The sequence below is a fragment of the Chrysochloris asiatica genome, unplaced genomic scaffold, assembly GCF_000296735.1.
Source record: "Chrysochloris asiatica unplaced genomic scaffold, ChrAsi1.0 scaffold00070, whole genome shotgun sequence".
NCBI classification, from domain to species: domain Eukaryota; kingdom Metazoa; phylum Chordata; class Mammalia; order Afrosoricida; family Chrysochloridae; genus Chrysochloris; species Chrysochloris asiatica.
This window is the reverse complement of record NW_006408588.1, coordinates 792,255-801,135: the sequence shown is the minus strand read 5'-3', so window position 1 is coordinate 801,135 and position 8,881 is coordinate 792,255. Positions and strand designations below refer to the sequence as shown.

Genomic DNA, 8,881 nt, shown 5'->3' with positions numbered 1-8,881 from the left:
ATTGTCAGGAGGGACCAGTCACTGGAGAAGGATATCATGTTTGGTAAGGTGGAGGGTCAGAGAAAAAGAGGAAGACCCCCAACATGATGGATTGACAATATGGCAGCGTCAATGGGCTCAAGCATGGCAACAATTGTGAGGTTGACCCAGGACCAGACAATGTTTCGTTCTGTAGTGCATAGGGTTGCTATGAGTTGGAACTGACTCAATGGCACCTAACAACAAGTTTACTGTAATTTATTATACTTTTGCTGTAGTATTGTATATGTGTGGTCTTGATGGTTTCTTTGTTCTGCTTAATTTCCTGTTCAGATCATTTTTTTAAATTGATTTTCTTTTTATATCCTTAATTGCTGATTTTGTGTATACTTAGTTTTTATTATTTTCTTTTTTTCATTTTAGTAATTAAGTTTATTAATATTTGTGTGGTTACTCTGAAATTTATCGTTCTTTATCTTCCTAAGTTTAAAACAGTCTGCTTTTTCTAAATATCACCTTGATTTCCTCTCCATATTTGTTGTTGTTATTGTTATGTGTCATTGAGTCAATTCTGACTCATAGTGCAGGGTTTCTGAGAAGCAGCTGGTGAGTTTGAATTGCCAACCTTGAGATTCAAATCAACTTTCAGTCAAGTACTTATCATACAGCTACACCAGGATTTCTCTTCATATAGATATGCTATAATTACATCATTTATTCCCCATTTATGTTTTGACATTGTAGTCATTTTCAAATTGTCATCTTTGGTTCCTTGTCTTCAGTTTTGTAGATCTACTTTACTTTTGAGATGATCTTTTGTCTGAACTGGTATTGGGAGATGCTGTGATGTGTTTTAATCTCAGGTTAATGTCTGTTGCCATTGGGTTTCCAGCTGAAGGCTTTCCTTTAATATTTCCTATAAAGTTGGTCTCGAATTTACAAATTCTCTTAATTTCTGTAAATCAGGTAAAGTCTTACTTTCACTATAATATTTGATATACAATTTTACTGCATACAAGGGAACTTCAGCAGTTTATAATTTTCTTTTTATCTTTAAATTCCATTTTTCCACAAACTTTTTGAAGCCATCTTCTATATGATTTTTGGTTGGCAATTCTTTTCTTTCATGGTTTTTGATTTGTCATCCTATTGTCTTCTTTTCTGCAGGGTTTCTGCTGAAAAATCAAAGCTTATTCTTACTTTTGCCCTTTGTTTATAGCATTTCCTTTTTCCGGAGCTTCCCTCCGAATTCTTTCTTTGTATTTAGTTTTTTTGTTGTTTGTTTGTTTGTTTTTTCAGTTCTTAGTTCACAAGTTTATTATGAAAAACAATGCAGAGCTCTTGTGCAATAACATCGGCTTACAGGTGGGGGTGGGAGAGAGACAGGAGACAGTTCTGTTCAAAACAACTCACCAGGTTCTGACAGTAACAAAAAACAACATGGGGCTGAGATTGAGAGGGGAAATAAACTGAGTGAAGACAAATCATACAATTAAACTAAACGGTATCCCTGAAAAGAAACAAAACGATTTCAAAACTCACAAGTATAGGGGAGGCCTTGGTACTTATTTTTAAAAAGGTTCATTAAGCGCCAATGATTGTTTGCTGCTATCCTTTCCACAGTCATGCTGAGTAAAGCTATAGCTAAAGAGAAGTTAAATTGTATTCATGAGGTGTTAATGTTTACATCTTAATATCTGTTGTCTCTCAGAGAAAGCAAAAGTAACTGCAAATAGCGCCTTGCCAGAAACTGGTTTCTTGACCAACAATGTCACTTCAGCATGCAATGAACTGGTTCCTTCTAAAGTGGTCATGGCTGTGATGACAAGAGGCTTTGTATTTTTATATGGCACATCTTTTGGTCCGTGTGAAAACAAGTTTTTTGAATGTTAACTGTTCTCTGACACTTTGGAGTTACTGTTGCTCTTCCCAGTTCCATTAGGTCAATACATGGTTCATGGCAATACTGTACACGTTTAAAATTTCATTACAGAAGCAGTCAGGGGCACTGCGAGTAACAAGTGGTTCGCCTCTGCCAGGTGCTGGGTCAAACTGCAAGAAAGAGTATTTTAAAGTGTCATCAAGTTCCATGATTGCGGCTGAAATTTGTCTGAAAATTGTCACTACATTCCAGTCATGACACCAATTATATCCCTCCACAACCGGCTGGTGAGCTCTAGACACCAACGGGAGACCATTGGCATGATTAAATGCCTCGGTGTAACCAGCATCTCGAGGAGATATAACCCAGCCACCTGGGTCATCTGAATCTGTCTATAGCAAGTCACATTGGACCCTCATGGGGAACTTCCTGTAGGCGATCAATTGCTCTGATGTGATCCAGTGTATCTATGGATGGTGAGAGGCCACCATGTAGACAGAAGATCTACCCATCCACCAAGGCAGCATTTCCATATTTCCTTAAACATTCACCATAGAAACCACATGCTTGTGTGATCTGTCTGCTCTCGTGATTCCCTCAAAGAATGGTGATATGTTCACGGTAACGAATCTTAAGAGCTACAAGCAGCGTAACTGTTTCAACTGAGTAATATCCTCTGTCAACATAATCTCCCCTAAACAAGTAATTTGTATCTGGTGATTTGCCACCAATTCTGAACAGTTCCATGAGATCGTGAAATTGCCCATGTATATTTCCACACACAGTGACTGGACATCGAATTTCTTGCACGTTGGATTATTTTATCAAGATTTCTTTAGCTTTTTCGCAGAAGCTCTTGACCTGGGACTCAGACAGCTGCTTGCACTCATTCAGTTGCTCACTCCACTGATCCAGCTTCTTGGTGAACACCTTCTTGACCATGCCACCCGCCCAAACCGGTTGCCGCTCTGCACAGAAGGCCGCCCACACACGGGCCACACGCACACTACACCGCCAGTTCCCGAGGTACTACAGTGGCTACTGGCGGTTGCTCCATGTTACCACTGGCCCGCTGCGTGTCTCCACAAGGCTCGGCCACTGTCCTAGGTGCCTCCTACTCCACTCAAGCTCCCGAGCTCGGTTTTCCCGGGCGTCTGAGGCCCTTTGTGGAGGGAAAAACACGCTGGGAGAAGATCTGCGTAACTGCTGTCTTTAGTTTTGGAATGTCTGATAATTATATGTCTTGGAGATTTTCTTTTGGGTATCTATCTTATATGCAGTTCTTGAAGCTTCTTGGATGGGAACGTTCTTGTCTGTCATAATATTAGGGAATTGTTCTGCCAACAAATCTTAAAAAAAAAAAAATCATCTGTGTATTTTTTTCTTTTTCACTTCTGTTGGATGTGAGTTACATGTACGGGTTGCTGGTTGCATTTCTAATTACTACACAGATGTAGGAGGAGCCTGCTGATTGCTTGGCGTTGGATTTGGGTACTCTCTCACTGATCTCCAGGCAGTAGGAGTGGACTCAGGGATGCTCCCACAATTCTCTGGGCATAGAGTGGGAGGTGTTTCTGCCTAGTCACATCAGGTGATTGATGTCTGGTCTGTTTCAATGTACAGTGGAAGGTGGACATATGGAGGATGGTTGAGTGGTGGACCTGTAGCTGCTACTCAGAAGTTTCTCTACTAAGTGAAATTTCCTGGCCAAATGGTCAGGCACTGCTATTGGTGAATAGACATTTCCCCAGTTCTTGGATTACTCCCTTCTCTGTGGTCTGTGAGATCACTGAACTCTTACCCTGTCTTTCTGTACTTTCCTTTCTAGCCCTGGCCTGTGTCCTGCTCACCTTGTTTCATTCCAGGTTTGTTTATACAGTATCCCTTTCTCCTGCTGTGAGTTCCTTGTGGTTGCCTTCCTGTGTTGCTCACCTAGGAATGCTGCCCACTTTGTCCCAAGATGGCCTTAGTGTGCCAAGCTGACTGGCAAAGGATCAATGATCTCTAGACCTCTGAATCTGCTGTTTTCTTTCAGTCTCCCTCTCCTCAGCGCTTGGTCTAATTCTTCATTCTTCAATTTGATGTTCAGGGTTCAAAGGTTGTTTGTTTCACTTGGTTTCTCAAGACTTTGATTTAGAAGGACAAACTGGTTCTTCAGTCTAAGGCACCATTTGGACTCCTTCCATGAATTCACTTTTACACAAATCACAAACTTTTCCTGAACATCAAATATTTGTATAGCACTCAGGTAGCTACTCAGAAGATAAATTGATGTATAGTATTCATTCCTTTCCCTAGAGTAACTGAAAATTCAGTCTGAGGCATGGCAAGTACATAAAGAGAGTACAACCAAACTAGTTCTGGGAGTGCACACGTAAACAAAAGGAACAGTTCATTCTGATAGGGAAGATGGAAATATTTCTTGGACATGCAGTATTTCAGTTAGATATTTAAGGAGAGATACACATTTACCAGATAAAGAAGGAACCAAAGTACACTTCTAGCTGATAGAATTTCATTAGTAAAATGGTGGAATGTTAGCAATATCTGAAACTTAATGAACACTTTTGAAATGCTAAACCTTCTTATGTACTCTTGTTATTAATTGCCTTCATTGGCCCCTGATTTGTAGTAATCTCACTCACAGTGGAATGAAACACTGCTTCATCCTCGTGATCCGCTGAGTATCAGACTGCTTGATCCAAAGAGTTTTTATTGGCAGGTGTTTCGAAACAGATCACTGCAGTATTCTTCCCTGTTTGTCTCAGTCAGGATGAGTGACTCCTGTCACAGAAGCTGTTCCACAGCAAGACGCAATCCACTACTGATAGATGGGTAGTGTCTGCACATGAGATCCATCGACTAGTGATCAAACCTGGGTCTTCTGCATTAAAAAGCAAGAATTCTACTACAGATCCATCAAGACTTATCATATGCACCAACTCCTTAATATTCTCATTCCGATTCTGTGAGATAAGTACACTACAAATGAAATATCCAAGGCACAGACAAGTACTTTCTCAAAGATCACAGTGCTAATGAGGGTGAAGTCTAAATTTGACACCAGACAGTGTGGACCTACCCTGAATCTCAACCCTTAATTTACGGTATGGGCCAGGAGCAGAGAGCTTAGTAACAAGGTGTGGACTAGAGGAATAAAGCATGAGAGAAGACAATGAGGTTTTCTTGAAATGCTGGGCTAAAGGTTTGAATATAGGACCCACTTGAGGTAGTAGAATCCATAGTGAAAATGGAGGGAGGGCAGGTAGCACAGTGGCTTCATAGACTAACCACTGGACTGCAAGTCACAAACTCAGGGGTTGAGCCCACCAGTCTCTTTGTGGGAGAAAAATGGGGTTTAAGCTCCTACAAAGATTTAAAGCCTCAGAAACCCTTATACTGGGTCACTATGAGTCAGAACTGACTCCATGCCATTTAGAAAAAGCAACACCAACACAGTAAATAACCTTATGACAAATGACAACCGAAGGACGGTTCCACAGCTAAGGAGATGTGGAGACAATAGGGCTTGGAGGAAACTGTAGTCAAATAGAGGGAGTATGAATTTGGAACTGAGGATGGGGACAACAGTCAGCCCAGCAGGAAGAATGTCTGGTCACTCTTCCACTCTTTTCAGTTGCTCTTTTTATCAATAAAAACTAGGAAGTCCCTTAAGTGAAATCTCTAAATTATTAAATGTAAACCAGTAAATTTTTTTGTTTTTAAATATCAAGGACCAAGAAAAATATATCTGCTACCAGAGGCAACCAGTAGGTGCCAAGTTGCACCCAAAAGACCTGTGTGCTTTTAAAAACAACAAATTAAGTTTATTCTTTTTAACCTGTTGTTGTTGTGTGCTGTTAAGTCAGTTCTGACTCATAGTGACTCTGTATAGGGTTTCCAAGGAGTGACTGGTGAGCTTGAACCACTAACCTTGCAGTTGAAACTGACCTTGTAGTCCAGTGCATTCACCCACAGTGCCTGGGAAGCAACATAATCCCATTAGTGTTTTAATAAACTAAACCCAGTGGTGTATAGTAAATTGAGTTAAAAGGGAAAGAACCAGTTAGAAGATTGTTTCAGTAAGAAAAAGAACACCAAGACCTGGGCTTGTGGAAGTAGGAAAGGGAAGGTATCAAATGGTTTTCAGAATATAATTGATCCATTCAATGTGGCTGGTGATGAGAGAGTACAGATCAATGATAATCCGGGACTGTCCAGTTGGGGGGATTAGAAGGAAGGTGGTCTATTGATAGAGATTGGAAACACAAAAGGAAGAGCACATTTCTGGAGGAAAACAGTAACTTCAATTTGAGAAGCTCTGAAACAGGCTTAGGAGGTATTCAAATAGTATCAAAGTTATCTTGATTCTTCTGTTGTGAAGAAGAATAATTTGGTAGATTAAGTGAGATATCATCCATTGATTACAGTTGCTTGCTGGAAAAGATCGAGCATTTTAAGAATTGTTAAAATGGTTTATTCTGTGAAATGTAAGCACATAATGAAGTATTGACTGGATCAGTAGCAACAGAGTTGTAAACAGGATTCTTTTAAAAGAATTTTCACTAGATTGCTAACCACAAGGTCGACAGTTCTAACCCACAAGCTGCTCCTTGGAAACACTATACTAGAGTTGCTATGAATTGAAACTAACTCAAGGGCACTTAACAACAACAATGAAGATTCAGTTTTAGTGTTCTGCTTGTATTGTCTTCATTATAATGAGCAATGAATCTATCAAAGGGAAATGGTGTTTCCCACATACAAAAAATCTACTTTAAAATAATAAATTCAGCATTATTGTTTCTATACATATGGAGTCAGGTTATTGAGCTATAATTAATTACCATAATGTATACTTAACTGGAGTCCTGGTGTGCTGCTGTGGATTAATGAACTGAACTATAAGGTCAGTTTGAACTGCAAGGTCAGAGGTTCAAACTCACCATCCATTCCTTGGAAACCCTATACAGGGTCACTATGAGTCAGAACTGACTTAACAGCACTTAACAACAACAGCAACAATGACATAATTAACTAGTCATTGTTAGTTACAACTTTTGTTTTTTGTAGCTAATATCTTCTAAAAGACCTTAAAATCAAATATGACAATTTTGTGTGTTATCAAGTCAGTTCCTACTCATAGTAGCTCTGGGTATAGGGTCTCGGGGCTGTAAATCTTTGTGGGAGCAGAAAATCTCATCTTTCTCCCACAAATATGGCAATAGCTGTGTGAATATTATTGGATTGTTGTTGTGTGTCATCCAGTTGGTTTTGACTCTTAGTGACCCCGTGTAGGGTATCCAAGAGCTGCTGGTGGGTTTGAATGCTGACCTTGAAGATACTAGTACACCTCCTGGTCTCAATAGACTGTGATTGATTTAATTCCTTGAATTTAAGAGTATTTAAAAGTGTTTGTGTGTTTGCATGTGTGGTAAAACCTCCCCTTTTCACAGAACTCAGCATATTTTAAAAAATGAAAAGGAATAAGATAAGTTAAAATATATATTGAGGTTATCTGAATATTAACTAAGTAATATATACATTTATTATTTTATTTAGAGTTAGTTAATATTCTGATGGCCCCAATATATATTTCAGTTTAGCTTATTCCTTTTAATTTTTGAGAGTAGGATGAGTTCTGTGAAAAGCGATTCGTGGTTTGGTGCTGTAGGATCAGCACTGGACTACAAACCACAAGGTCCACAGTTCAAACCCACCAGGTGCTCCTCAGAAACCCTATACAGGGTCGCTATGAGCAGGAACCAACTTGATGGCACTTAACAACAATAACAACAAGCTCCTATAGGCAAACGAGTTTCAAAAAGTTTGTAAAAAGTTTCATTGCCTTTTAATTCCACTTGTCCAGGAACTTTTTAAACCCAAAATACAAATGGCTTAGTTAGTTTAGTAAAAATTTATATTTATCCTATGTGAAGGACATAATACTAATGGATACAAAGAAACTCAATGAGAATAGACACCTGTATCCGCTAAAAAAAAAGGTTTATAATTAGATCATCTGATTGCTTCATAATCATTTGTAATGTGATGTTACTCTCCTACCTTTTTACTGTGATGATAGTTTTCTTGTTGAGCTAATTAAACGCACAATATTTCTCTGAATCTTCAAACTTCTACACGGTACCAGTTCTTCTTAAGAAACACCTGCAGCTACCAATCAATGAAACTGGAAGGGGTTATTCTAAGGTTAATTTTAAAACAATTCCAACCATTAGTCTATGAAACTGTATTTTATTCTCTGAGGTAAATGTGTTAGACACATATTTATTTTTTGCAGAACCCTAATTTCAAGAGCAGTTTGTGGTTCATCAAATTTGTTCTTTAAATCTGCTAGCGGCTCACCCTGATGGATGCCCTGAAGTTTTTATACACTCATACGTAGTAATAGGATGTCTTTTCTACCTACACTGTAAATTGCAGTATATATGACTACAGTTAAATCAACACTCAGCTGGCACTACTTCAGCCTCCTTTTACAGTCTCCTCATTTATACAACTCAGTGGGCATGATAGGGCCTCACTAGGAGCTCATATCCTATGTGACTTTTCATCTTTTCATTCTTTTGCTGAAAACAACAGACTGCCACTGGAAGATAGTGCTGGGAAGTCAGAGAGCATCATCAATGTTTGTTGTGCCTTTTGGTCCTATGTAGAATGGTCACTCACCATTTTACTACATGAGGTCCTCTAGCATATTGCATTGGACTGAATGAGGTCAGTCTGAACCATAAGTTCATCAATTCAGATTCACCAGCCACTCCTTGGAAGCCCTATATAGTGTCGCTATGAGTCAGAACCAACTCAACAATACTTAACATCAACAACAGATAGATAGATATACATATAGAGAGAAAAAGGAGAGAGAGAGAGTCCTGGGTGAGTAATGAATTCTAAGCTAGTCTGTGAAATGAAGCGTCAGCCATTAGAATCTACCAGTCATTCCCTGGGAGAAAGATGAGCCTCTGTTCTCCCATAAAGATTTACAGCCTTGGAAAC

At 39.1% G+C, this 8,881-nt stretch overlaps 1 pseudogene; it reads right to left on the bottom strand.

Moving 5' to 3' along the window:
* Positions 1 to 1,917: 1,917 nt before the first annotated feature.
* On the bottom strand, positions 1,918 to 2,803 carry LOC102841224 (annotated as a pseudogene).
* Between the last annotated feature and the right edge of the window lie 6,078 nt (positions 2,804 to 8,881).